Here is a 13,596-nt window from a genome sequence, read left to right on the forward strand (position 1 = left end):
GAACTGGGAGAGACGTTCGCCGCCGAGCACGTCAGCCCGCGAGCTGCGGGCAATACGCCGGGGAGAGGACGATGCCGAGGCCGGGTGCGCGATGTGTACCCCACTAGCACGTCAGCTCACGAGCCGCGAGCAATACGCCGGAGAGGGGACACTGACAATACTCAGCGCATATCCCCCGAGCGCGTTAGCTCACGAGCCGCGAGCAATACGCCGGGGAGCGGGAGAGTGCTTGAACTGGGAGAGACGTTCGCCGCCGAGCGCGTCAGCCCGCGTGCCGCGGGCAATACGCCAGGGGGAGGACGCCGCCAAGGCTGATGGCCAGAGACCTCCAGCTGGCCCAGACCAGATGCACGATGTGTAATAACCCCACTGAGCGCGTCAGCTCACGAGCCGCGAGCAATACACCGGGGAGCCCACGGCCACCACTGCCGGGAGCCAGAGTGCCTCCGGCTCGACCAGGCAGGATGATGGCTCCGCTGAGAGAGGACAGAAAGAGTTCTGCAGAGCAATCCAGGGAGGCTGCCAGAGACAGACGCCCCGACTTACTCTGGTAAGCGGATACACAGCCGTACAGTCTCCTCTCTTTCCTTACTTTTCTTTCTCTTTTTCGTTTTTTGTTTTCTGTAGATTGTGTGACACTGCACCCTGACGCACAAGTGGAGATCAAACAATCAGTGATTACACGCCGGCGCAGGTGCTTTATAGCTACGCAATGGGGCGTGGCTGGGCAAGCCGGTGTGTCTTAAAGAAATATCCAAGTACCCTGACAAGCAGAGGGGGTCATATCCCGTACATATGGAATATGTAACGGAGTGGAGAGATAGTCTTGAGATGATAGAGAATGGAAGTTGTACTCAACCTTTAAATGTAATGTTGCTTTGACTAATTTTAACTAAATTATGTGTACTAGAAAATAATAAGTTGGTAAAAACACAGAATTTGGTGTCAGTTTTATGTTAAGACAGCAAAACATTATTGTGTTCAGCATAACTATGCAACTCTTGTTGATGTTACATGTTTTTGTTATGTAAAGTGAACATACATTTTTCATTTTATTGATCAAGAAAGTGACTGCTTGTCATATGAACTTAAAAACATTGAGTGCATATTTTTACAACCATTTTTTTAGTTCATTCAACTATCAAAAAATATGCTAAGTGCACAAAGTATGTGTTGTTAATTGGCCTTGAACTAAATAGGCTACTTCAGCTTTATAGATTTAAGTGAAATTTACTCAAAAATCAAAAATTGCTGTCTTAACAATAACAAAACGATGTTGTGTTCACAAGGGATGAGTGTTTGTGTCAAGTGAACATAATGTTTTTATGTCATTTTGACAGTCCTGAACATTTGTGTAGACTTTACAATAAAATGTTGTGTTATGGATGGATTGGGGTTTACAGTATACTGGACAGCTTGACTCACCAACAGATTAAATATTCTACTGAACCAAACTGAATAAGAACTGTGAGCCATCGGCATTCACACAGCCAGACACAAAAGCCGGGCTGCTTTTTATTCATGGGCTCCTATTTATGTGAATGGGATTCAGTGTTGGAGCCAGAGGTGGCAAAAGTACTCACATTTGGTACTTAAGTAGATGTATAGATGCTTGTGTAAAAAAATACTCTAGTAAAAGTAGAAGTACTGATTCAGCTCCTTTACTCAAGTAAAAGTAAGAAAGTACAGGCTCTGAAATGTACTTAAGTACAAAGGTAAAAAGTACAAAAACATAAATCACTGGACACAGTCTGTTTGCTGCAAGTTAAATTTCAGACAGAATAATCAAGACTGAATTGACCAGAGGTCCTGCATTAGCACCTCGATAATTTAGCTTTTAACAGCTTTGGTAGTCTCCACTATATACTTAACATATTACTTTTAACATAATTTGTATCTTTTAACACTTTATATAGAAAAACTAGCCAAGTTTTGACAGGCTTACTTAACGCCAATGTGCAAATCAGTTTTCCATTTCAGCAACAGAACTTAAAACATTATGATCAACATGGAAACTAGTTTAATCATGTTGTTTTTCTTTGTGAGATATTCACTCATCTCTACAGGAATCCCAATTTTTTTTACTTAGCCTCAGCAGAAGCTGGTTCTCAAAGTTCTTTGAATCAAGGCATGTACTTTTGAGCCGGAAAATAAGTCCTGCAGTGCTAAAAAGCCTCTCGCAGGCAGCTGAGGTAGGTAGAGGTGTGTTGAGCTTCAGTGACAAGTTGCAGACTGCTGGGAAGGATTTCAGGACATCCATGGTATCATCCGGGCAGGCCAGGTAGGACTCTAGCTTGGTTTCCTACAGTTTATGCTGCTTGGTTGGGCCTTCATCCGAGGTCGACTTCCTCCTCAAGGTAGGTGCAGTGAGGTTTTTGTATCTCTCCAAGTGACTCACGTGCTTTCTGTAGGAGTGACAATACACACAAATAAGACACAGATGTACACAAAGATAAGAGAAAAGTGGTTCACCTGACAGAACTGTTAGATAAATGTCTTTGTGCAGAGTTGATGTAGATGATTAACAACTACTTGCACACAGGGGACGTTAGCCTTAAGACCCTTCAGCTTTTAAAAGCCTTTCTGACAGAAAATGTATTTATTTTAACCCAAATCACCATTCAACCCCTAAATCTACCCAAGAGGGGCTTTCTGGCATAGAGCCCTGAAGAGCAACGTCTCACAACAGTGGCAAAACGGCAATTAATTGAGGATTATTGAGTTGTTGTTTTTTTCAATCGAGCGCTAGCTAGTGTTAGCTCTATACTATCAAAACAATGTGTTGTCATAGAATTGCTAACATTGTAAACTGGCCTACAAGAAATGCTAAATGAGCTAATGATAACTGAAAATACACCTTACCTGTATGTGTTTATTCAGATTTGACGGAGAGTTCTTGAACGCCAGAAGCTCGTGTTTTTTAGGTTGGCACAGGACACAACGCATTCGCCATGAGCCAACAACCTCACACGGTTTTCTTAAATAAGGTCAAGGGTGGGGAAGGTCTTGCTTCTCCGACTATGATGCGTCGTCATTCCCTGGTTCACTTTCTTCCTCCATGTCGCTGCTGCAAGTTTTCTCTGTAACATAACCTGTAACTCACGGCTCTTCTGTCTGCGGTTGACTTTCCCTCTCTACGTAGACACGTTGTGTCATCATCCGCGGAGGTTGAAAAAGTAACGAGCCTGTTTTGACAATATAAGGAGTAGAAAGTACAAAAAAATGCTTTTAAATGTAGGGAGTAAAAGTAAAAAGTCGTCAGAAAAATAAATACTCAAGTAAAGTACAGATACCTGAAAAATCTACTTAACTACAGTAACGAAGTATATTTACTTCGTTACTTGCCACCTCTGGTTGCAGCCATGACAGTCGGCTGAGATACAGATTCACAAAGCTTCCAGCAGCACTACAGGGGAGAGCTGAGTAATGGTAACAGTAGCAGTATTCCACCAGTTTGTCTGTTCATTATTTATTTTTGGTCATATTTTCGCATCAAGTCTCTATGATGCCTAAACAGCTTTGAAAGTCCAGAGTCCACGTTTTAATCCCAAAGGTTTCATAGAGTTCACCAGGGGAGGATTGATAAAGACTTGATTTGACCCTCTGACACGATGTGAGAGACAACCAGGTGAGAACCAACTTCACTCGCTTCAGTTTGATTCCTACTCTGCTGCACTCGTTGAGCAGGGATCACTTAAAGCTATGACACTCAAAGAGCTCAGTATCTATGATGGTCCTAATTGTTCCGGACATAAAACGATTCAACAATGCATACTGCCAGAGAGATTGCTGTCTCTCTCTCTGTGCTGTAGCTGGATAAGCTTGCCTTCTCTTCCAGGTCTTCTTGGTATTGATCCTTCTCTGCTTTCTGAGTAAAGCTGACCATTTTTCTTTACCTGCCTCTTTTTCTCTGCTTTTGGCTCTAACCTTGGTTTACAAAGAACTGTCACACTCATCATAGCTCAGCCCAACATCAACCCAAGCAAAGGTCTGATCAGAGTAACTGAAAACACCTGTTTGAGTGTGAAGGGTTATTCCCAGCAGGGCTACATTTTGTTTCCAGTGCACCACTGAGCAGGAGGCAGCTGTCTTTAGTGATTATCTTTAATGAATCCACTGTACACTACCTATTTTAGCACCAAATCGCAAACAGACACAATTTGCGACCAGCTGGGGACCAAAGTCGAGTTGCTAATAGAGTTTAAAGAAAAGTCTTCTCCAGTTGGCCAGAAATACAACCTCAATAAATGCTGTTATTGTCTTTATCTACTGTATGTCAAAGTAAGCAGCTGTAGTGCAGCAATACATTTAAAGGTTTCTGGTAATACTGTGATCTAAGCCTGTTTCTCTGCTTGTGTTTTACAGAAGTACAGCAGAATAATGTCACCATACATATGAAAACTGCACTACCACAACATTTACTATTATTAGTTTAAAAATACAAAGCTGCCCATAAACTGGCACAGTTTTCTCTGCAGCGCTGCCTCAGTAGCCTGTTAACTTACAAGTGTCCCGTCACACCACATTGGATTCTCTGTGCAGGCATTTGTTCTGGCCAAATACCAATTGATTTTTGGAACGACGAGTGGCCGGCGCCCAGATGGTTATATCATCATTCATTGTTTCAGACCCATCCAGATTAATTTGATCACAGCGGGATAAAAACGGTCAATCAAGCTGTAATGTAGCTGTAATATTGTGTATGACACGATGTTCCAACCCCACAAAAATAGACAGGGAGGATGGGATGCTGGTGTGACAGGACGCAGAAGTTACTCAAAACACAGGTCGTCTTAAAACTGATTTGAGTTACACAACAATGTTTGAGATTTGATTAAACGCTGCTGAAAAGTCATCTGAAACCTAAGACACATTGTGCTGTTGGTTTTAACACATACTTGGACAGAAAAACATCAGCCTCCTCCTCAGGATGGAAAGTCAAGTATTCCAAAGCAATTACAAGGTTTTATGGAAATGGATGACTGACCAGAGTAGAGTTATGCTTTTCAATATCAGGATGTTTTTAAAGATGCATTCCAAGCAATCAATAAAGTGAAACTCAAACGTCATTAGCATAATTAGGCTGCTAAACAGATTCATGTGTTACTCCTGAAGGCAAAAAGAGTTTTTGGTTCAACTGGCATTCAGTTTTAGAATAGTGACAGAATAGTGGGGTGGCAGTGGTCAGTTAAGGGTTAGGCGATACCCTAGAACTTGATATTTTCTGGGGGTTTGTACAGCCAAATCTCAGAGAGATGCAACCCTACTGAACAGACAAACTAGCCAGAGATCTAGTACACACAGTGTGATTCTTTTTAATATGTCTTGGGCCAAATTTGTCCTGTAAAATAGAAATTAATGGCCAATTGACTGCAGATCACCTGCAACATTAAAATGTTTCTCCTAGACTCACAAAACTACAACTTAAAGTAATAACTTTGAAGATTTTCATGTAAATAAATATCTGTTAAGTCGCTTTCTATTGACGACTGAGCCTGTGGCCCACAGATGAAAGCTTTCATTTGCTGTAATACCAAAGATGCACACTGGGTGTTAGTGCGCGTTCACCCAGCAGAGAGAGCAGGTGGTTAGCATCATAATGACTGGAATAAGTTAGCTTACTGTTAAACAATGAATAACTATGTACATAATTTTACTTTTATAGCAACCATTTTTCATTCAGTAAATACAAATTCTTATAACTAATGTCTCAGAAGACATCGTTCCCTCTTAGCTGTCTTGCGGTGCTGTTAGGGAGGCAAGGCCCAGCAGCCATCTGATAGCTGACTAATGTCACACAGGCAACTCTGGACATCTGGGAAGCAGTGAGGCCCAAAAATACACCTGCAACTGCTGCATCCAGAAATCTTTGAGATCTTTGCCCTTTTAAGCACCGTGTACAAACTTTACCCTAGCTTTCAGCCACATCACATGGTGTTAATCAGGGGGTGGAGGTCATCAGTTGCCATGGAGATGACTCTGATGAAACAGGGCTCAGAAGGCGTGATTTCATCCATACTGTCGCTCCTGTGGGACTTCTCTTTGCCTCAAAGTCACATTGCAACAACAGGTGCGGCATCTTTATCTTTCATAATGTGAAGTACTTATAAATTAAGTGCAGTATGCAAGCAGCATGTGAAAGGTAACTAACAGAGTGAGATCTCTCAAAAGCGGGCATGGCTTAACAAATTAATGCAATATGGAATAGGGTTGCCGTGGTGACACAATTCTTCGTAGTTGTTACAAGATGCTCACTATCTGTAAATGCAGCTACTTATTCAAAGCATTTAATTGGTGCAACACAACTTTGCTTCTATTTTGAACGAGGCTAGTCACAGGAAATACAATGTGTTCAGAGACTTTTAGCACTTGCTAATATTTCTCAAACGTGCATCCACAGAGCAAAAAATCTGTCATTTTTGGCATTTTTTGACAGCAGGGAGTAGTTGTTTTTTTTATATGAAGAGCTGCAGGAGACAGGATGCACAAGTCCAACTTCTCAGTGAGATGACCAACTCGATCTTCCTCATTAATGTTATTAGGCTCCCCATTAGCATCGGATTTAAAATTCAAATATCACCAAATCTGCACTTTTTCTTTGGGCTTTGACAGAAAGTCCTCCGTCATCATCGTCAGTTCTGCTCTGTGCGACTTTAAGTCAAATCTGTCTTCTGCTACTCTGTGCTGCAACTCTGCTGCTTCATGGAGCAAATGAGTAACAGTAGCACCCGTCTTCTGATTAAGTACTGATTACAGAAGCAACACAATGGTGGGTGCAATAGGCAAGTAATGTAATCAGTGAACTGTGTGTCCAAACCACGTGTAACACTTACTACCACTACCTTTCCCACTTTGTATTGTAACTGTTGCACAGCAGTTTCCCTCGGGATAAATAAAGCTTCTTGAATCTTGAATCTTGGACAATAAATTGGAGCGGTCTACAAACATAGAGGCGGTCTACAAGAAGGGCCTAAGCCGGCTTTACTTCCTGAGGAGGCTTAGGTTCTTCAATGTCTGCAACCAGATGCTCCAGATGTTTTATCAGTCTGTTGTTTCCAGCACCATCTTCTTGGCTGTGGTATCCTGGGGTGCAGGCAACAAAGCGAAGGATGCAAACAGACTAAATAAACTCATCAAGAAGGCAGAGTCTATCTATCTATCTAGCTATCTAGCTATCTAGCTATCTATCTATCTACCAAAGTTTCGCTACCAAAGTTTCACTATCACGATGCAGTTACATACTGATTTTAAAATGTCTGCAATTCATTTTCAAACAGCAAGAATTTAACTTTAACAACAGAGCTTTAAAAGCAGATGTGATGTTCAATATGATTGATTGCCTCAAGCAAGTTTCAGGACTTTAAAAGCTGTTTTTCATATTTTGCTAAAATAAATGGAAACCATGGAAAAGCTCAAAGGTTTGAAAAGCTCATCATGAAATAAATGTGAAATACTTTGGTGTGCTTTGGAGAAGAGGCAATGGTAATGTAAAATTATAATTATGAGATGAAAAAAGGCTTAGACATTCAAAGACATTGTTATGGTTCTTTAAATCTATCCTGATTAATAGCCACAGTCATTTCTGTTTGAAGTTGTTCAATTTCACACTGCATTTTATTTATATAACATCATGCTGCCTTTCATTTGATACCTGTCATCTTTCATTGGATCCTATATTAATCTTAAAGAGAAGCAGGAATGTGAAGGAGAGCTTTAAAATTACATTATCTTGTCATGAGTAATAAATTAGAAAACCACATTCTGTAAAAAAAATGTCAGTGAATAGTCAATCAGCTTTAAAGCTGAGGATGTAGTTTCACTCATTCAATTGTTCATCCAACAGCAGGTCAAGTGAAATAAATGTCATAATGTGGAGTTGTTCTGAATATTTCTTTTTTTTGATGCACTAGCATCGGATCGATATTCGGCATAGGCAGAGACCCAAAGCCCAGGTATCGGTATCGGGAAGGAAAAAAATGGTATCGAACATCTCTATCAAACTGTATAATGTGACACAGACGATAGCCTCTTTTGCATAGTAACAATATGAATAACATAGAAAAACATCCCTAAAAGTCTGAAAAAAGTCAGGACGCTGTGTTGAACACTGGAGGTTTTAATCAGATGATATCTGAATCTCACTGGTGTACAAATGAAACTATGCAAGTGTTTACCTTCCTCTGAAAGATGCTACTATAAAACCATGGTAACGGAAACATACGACAGCTCCTGTTTACACCAGGAAGGTTTATGACTAAACAAAAATCAAAACTAGGATAGAAATGACTAAAATGTAACTTAAACTAATGAACACCTGTCATCTTAAGACTACGACTGAATCTAAAATCAATGCAAAACTTACCCCTGATGGTGACTACGGACAGAGACCAGCTGTGACCGTTAGGCTGAGGAGGGTCTGCATTGAGAAATGCCCCATATAGACCAGCATACTACCCTTGTCCTTTCCAGGATTGTTAGTAATGTTACCAGGTGTTTCATGTCTTGGCACTCTAGTCTCTATACTTGCATTCAGCCACTGCTACTGGGGGAGAAGCTGCAGGTGATGGGTGTAGACGACACAATGATCTCCTGGATTACTGACTACCTGACAGGCAGGCCACAGTTCGTCCGTATGGGCAGTGTTCTGTCTGATGCGGTGGTTAGTGATACAGGAGCTCCACAGGGGACTGTACTGTCTCCTTTCCTGTTCACCTTATACACCACTGACTTTCAGTACAACACCGGTTTTTTCTGACGAAAAAGTTTTCTGACGACTCGGCTGTTGTTGGGTGTGTAAGTGAGGGACAGGAGGAGGAGTACAGGGCACTGGTAGACAACTTTGTGGAGTGGACTGGACAGAATCACCTGCGGCTGAACATCAGCAAGACCAGAGATGGTGATAGATTTCAGGAAGAAGAGGAAGACGGCTTTCCATCTGGGAAAGGATGTGGAGGCGGTGGAGGATTACAAGTACCTGGGTGTTACCATCAACCACAGACTGGACTGGAGATCTAACACTGAAGCTGTTTACAAGAAGGTGATGAGCAGACTTTACTTCCTGAGGAAGCTGAGATCCTTCAACGTGTGCAGCAAGATGTTGGAGATCTTTTATCAGTCTGTGGTGGCCAGTGTACTTTTCTTTGCTGTGGTTTGTTGTGGAAGCAGCATTGGAGCCAGCGACACCAACAGACTCAACAAACTGATCAGGAAGGCTGGCTCTGTGATTGGCTGCAAACAGGACACTCTGGAGGCTGTGGTGGAGAGGAGGACACTGAAAAAACTGTTATCTATCATGGATAATCCTCTCCACCCTCTCCAACTCACACTGGTCAGACAGCGGAGCACCTTCTCCAGAAGGCTGCTTCAGCTTCGCTGTCGTAGCAATAGATACAGGAAATCTTTCCTGCCACAATCCATCACTTTATATAATAACTCTCTCACCTCTGCCTGACAGAGAACTCTGGTCTCTCTACTGTTTTGTTGTATATATTATTATTGTTATAGTATATTTTGCATATTTTGTTTTGTTGTATATATTATTATTGTTTATTTTTTATAGCACACTTTGCAGTGTATATATACACTATGTATATATTGGATTCTATTTATGTTATGTACAAAGTGTTTTATTAGCTGACCCACTACTGCTGTAACAAAATAATTTCCCAGTCTGGGATCATTAAAGTATATCGATCGATCGATCGATCTATCTATCTATCTATCTATCTATCTATCTATCTATCTATCTATCTATCTATCTATCTATCTATCTATCTATCTATCTATCTATTTTATTAAGTTGCCACTCTGAGACCTGTATCTGGAACCCGTGTCTGCCTTCCTGACCTGAGTGTTTGACCTTGCACTTGTTCATTGGACTTAGGGTTTAAGCCTGCTCCATATCGGATATCTTTTCTTGTGCTGGACTGCCTTGGATTCAAGGTTTTCTTGGTGGCACAGCCCACTGTTTCAAACTGCTTTCAAGGTCCCGCTTTTGAAAAGGAAACACACTGCTGCACTTCTTTTCTGAAACAGTGTGACATGCCACTGTTACACATAACAAAGTAAAGTCACTAGAAATTAGTTCTTCAAGCAGATTTTCCTACATCCTTCCCCAGAGACCACCATTCTCTTAAGAGCCCAGTGGCACTTCTTTAAAAGACATTTTCTTCAGTAGTTCTGCTTCATTAAATAGTTCTCAGATACAAAATAGATGGTGAGTAACAAGCATATAATAAACTGAAAAGCAGATCTGAGCCACCAGGACAGCACACAGGTGACCTGTTTAAGGGATTTTACATTAAGCGCACAAGATCAACCACTTTGCTCTGCAATCTATACACAGGACAGATATCCTACTGCACTACACAGCAGAATAACAACAATCAATATCAATATAAACTGCTCATACATTAAGTCTGGTGGTGAAACAGTGACTGATAGCTCGTGTCTGGACCGATGCAAAGCAAAATTCACAAAAAGCAAAAAACTCTAGAAAAACCACTAGGAGCTGGAGTCAGTAATACTGCAGAGGGAGATCAACAATCTGGCGAGGATGGAGTGAAGAACCGGAGTAGATACACTGCAGAGCTGATTGCTGGATGGGTTGCAGGTGAGCGGCCTGGAGCAGGTGTGTAGGGAGACAGTGATGCCAGTGATGAGCCAGGGTGCTTCAGAGAGACCTGCAGTCAGCGTCAGCCTGTTCTGAAATGGGACAGTCTACCCTTCGCAGCATTTCCTGGTTGCGCAACCAGATGTTCCCGCCCCTACCTTTGCGTCACTATTTCTGGTGAGGTAAGGTCCGCGAAAGTGACAAGAAGAGTAAAGTTTGACTGTCAAATATGTTTGAGCTTCAGGAATTCCTGATTTCCTTTTTAATCCTCCTGCTTGTGAAGGAAGAGGAGAAGCGGCTCTGGTTTATCTCCGGCTGAGAGGACCGTGGATAGGTAAACCTGTTATTGAACCCACAGTAATGTTATCAATATTATCATTATTAGCTAGCTAACAGTTTGGGGTCATTAACATACCGATACATTACGTTAATGCTGACATGTAAACTGCTGATCGCCACATATGGTTTTAACTTAGATTTTAAAGGCACTGTATTTAAAATGATTGGTAGATAGTTTTGTTAGTTGTAATTTATTATGATTATTATCATTATAATTAGAGTATATAATTATAATTCTTGCCTCTTTCTTAAAACATTCTTAATGACATGGCAGCAATCTGAGTCAGAACTGCAGACCCAGTTGATGGAGGATGTGGTGGACAGAGGAGACTGGATCCCCCAACACCCTGAGTACCGACCCAGATGATGTCCCACTGACACCATCCAGCCCAGCAGCACTGCAGGGACTCCTGCTCAGCCTGTTGCTGTACATCATCTGTAACTGTTTTAATATAGTTTTTAATGATAATTGTTTTTGTTAATAGTTAATAATAATCTGTAAATAGTTATTTATGCTGATATTTTGTAAATAGTTGTAAATGTTAAGACCTTAATAATAAAAGAAAACATTCAATCCCTTGTTGTCCCTGAAAAGAAGCACTTGATGCCGTTTGCTGTTATAAATTGTACTTAAGCTGTAAATACTGAATGGAATAGACACCATGTAACAATAAAACAATATTTTATTTCATGAATTATATAAAATGAACAATTATGAACAAATAATTTAAAAATAACTCATAAATTAACTAAATAACAGCTATAATGTGAGGATTGTCCTCTGGAGCAGAGAAGAGCCTCTCCTTCCTCTCTGCAGCCTCATGTCCTTCTTCCTCCCTCCTCCTTGAAGCAAGAGAAAAGGTAAACATAAGATCACATTAACGCAGGGATGCAAAGATTTACAAAAAATGACATCAGGACTGACAAATTGGCTATTTATTATATATCATTGCCTTACTCCCATCCAGTCTGCGGAATGTTTCGCCCTGTGAACAAATGTTGTTCTGACCTCGAACAGTGATGAAGCTTCTCTGTTTACTCCCTAAAACACAATGAAATGTGAAACAGACAAAAGAGTTCTAATACAGCAAAAAAATATAATCATCATAAGGATAATAATCATAAACTTAGCTCTTTATTCCAACTAGACTTTACATGGATCACAGCCTGATCTAAATCTGTTCATCTTGGTCCATTTATGTACATGAAGTAACAAGTCTATAACATCTTCACAGTCACAATACGATATAAGAGATAAGTCAACCTCTGAACGTCTAATGGTTGAAAGTAAAAGGCATTAAGCTGAGCATTACCAACGTATTTTAACTGATATTTTGAGGTTTTAAGGTCCCTTGAAGTTTAACATATCTGGCGTTTGACGCTCAAATGACTAAAAACTAAGTATAGACCCAATACTTACATTTAAATGCGAGATCTGTGCCACTTGAGGTCGCCATTATTTATTTATTTATTTATTCTCTTTGGGCGCGCAATGAATTTCGGGCAATTTGTAGCCGTGAAGAATGGTAGCGGTTTGTCCTCCAGGAACAGGCAAAAGAAGGATGCACTTTTGGAGAGCATTTTGAGCACACTTTGAATTTGGACAGGCTTTGCCGGCTTAGTAACGTAATTGCACTTCAAATAAGCACTTCGAAGGATGCTGCCCCTGAATTTGGATACAGCCCCTGACACAGATACACAGGGGTACAGCCGAGGCCGCAACACACAGCTGTCAGTGAATTCATTGACATAAGAATCATGTCTGATGTCACATAACTGGGACAGGTCGAAGGAGTCTTGGATCCCTGGAAGTTTGTTCTTGTGACACAGGTTCTTTTCATGCACAACATAACCACCAGTCACAATAACTCAACGAAACAAAGCTCTTTGGTTCTTTGAAAATTGTGCTACTATACAAATTCTACACTCATTAACTCTTTCCAAATAGAGCAGTTTATGGTATCTGGTGAATATTGCTATTTGTTCATTTCACAACCTATATTGCAACAAACCAAATATCACAATGTCAGTTTTTTTATTATTAGTGGGCTGTGCTCACCAGCCCACTATGGACACCTCTATAGCAGAGCTATAAGTGTCCATAGTGGGCTGTGCAGAGCCACTATTGTTATTGCTCGCGCCTCTTTTTTTATTAGTGGGCTGTGCTCGCCAGCCCACTGTGGACACCTCTATAGCAGAGCTATAGGTGTCCATAGTGGGCTGTGCAGAGCACAGCCCACTATTGTTATTGCTCGCGCGTCGTCTTCTTCTTATTTTTCATCCTCCTTCCTTTTTTCTGTCGCTAACTCGTCCCACACCGTTGGTCGCACACAAACAAAAAATATATCAAAACGTGCGGTTCGTTCTGACTCGGTGTGCTATTATTCTATTATTATTATTTTCCGGAATATTAATTTTTCACGACATAAGTCGCGAAAAACTGCGCTAAGTTTCCCATAAGGAATGAATGGGACGAGGTCAAAAAAAGTTGCAAATCTGCGACGTTTTTCAAACATCTCCTGCTCTGGCATACGTTGACGTAGAAACCGCATTCCAGCTTTAAAATGTAGGCACAAGTCCTGAGTATTTTTGTTGTATTTGAACTTTTTTCTTATGATGTGTAGTTTTTGAACTGTGATCCTTGA

General features: G+C 40.9%; 1 long non-coding RNA gene across 1 annotated transcript; it reads right to left on the minus strand.

Moving 5' to 3' along the window:
• Positions 1-2,197: 2,197 nt before the first annotated feature.
• LOC115580025 (uncharacterized) lies at positions 2,198-4,897 on the minus strand. Its single transcript, XR_003983793.1, has 2 exons — positions 2,863-4,897; positions 2,198-2,405 (listed from the first exon to the last, which is right to left on the minus strand). It is a non-coding gene; the product is annotated as an uncharacterized LOC115580025 (long non-coding RNA).
• Positions 4,898-13,596: the final 8,699 nt, after the last annotated feature.

Source organism: Sparus aurata, chromosome 4 (assembly GCF_900880675.1).
Source record: "Sparus aurata chromosome 4, fSpaAur1.1, whole genome shotgun sequence".
NCBI classification, from domain to species: domain Eukaryota; kingdom Metazoa; phylum Chordata; class Actinopteri; order Spariformes; family Sparidae; genus Sparus; species Sparus aurata.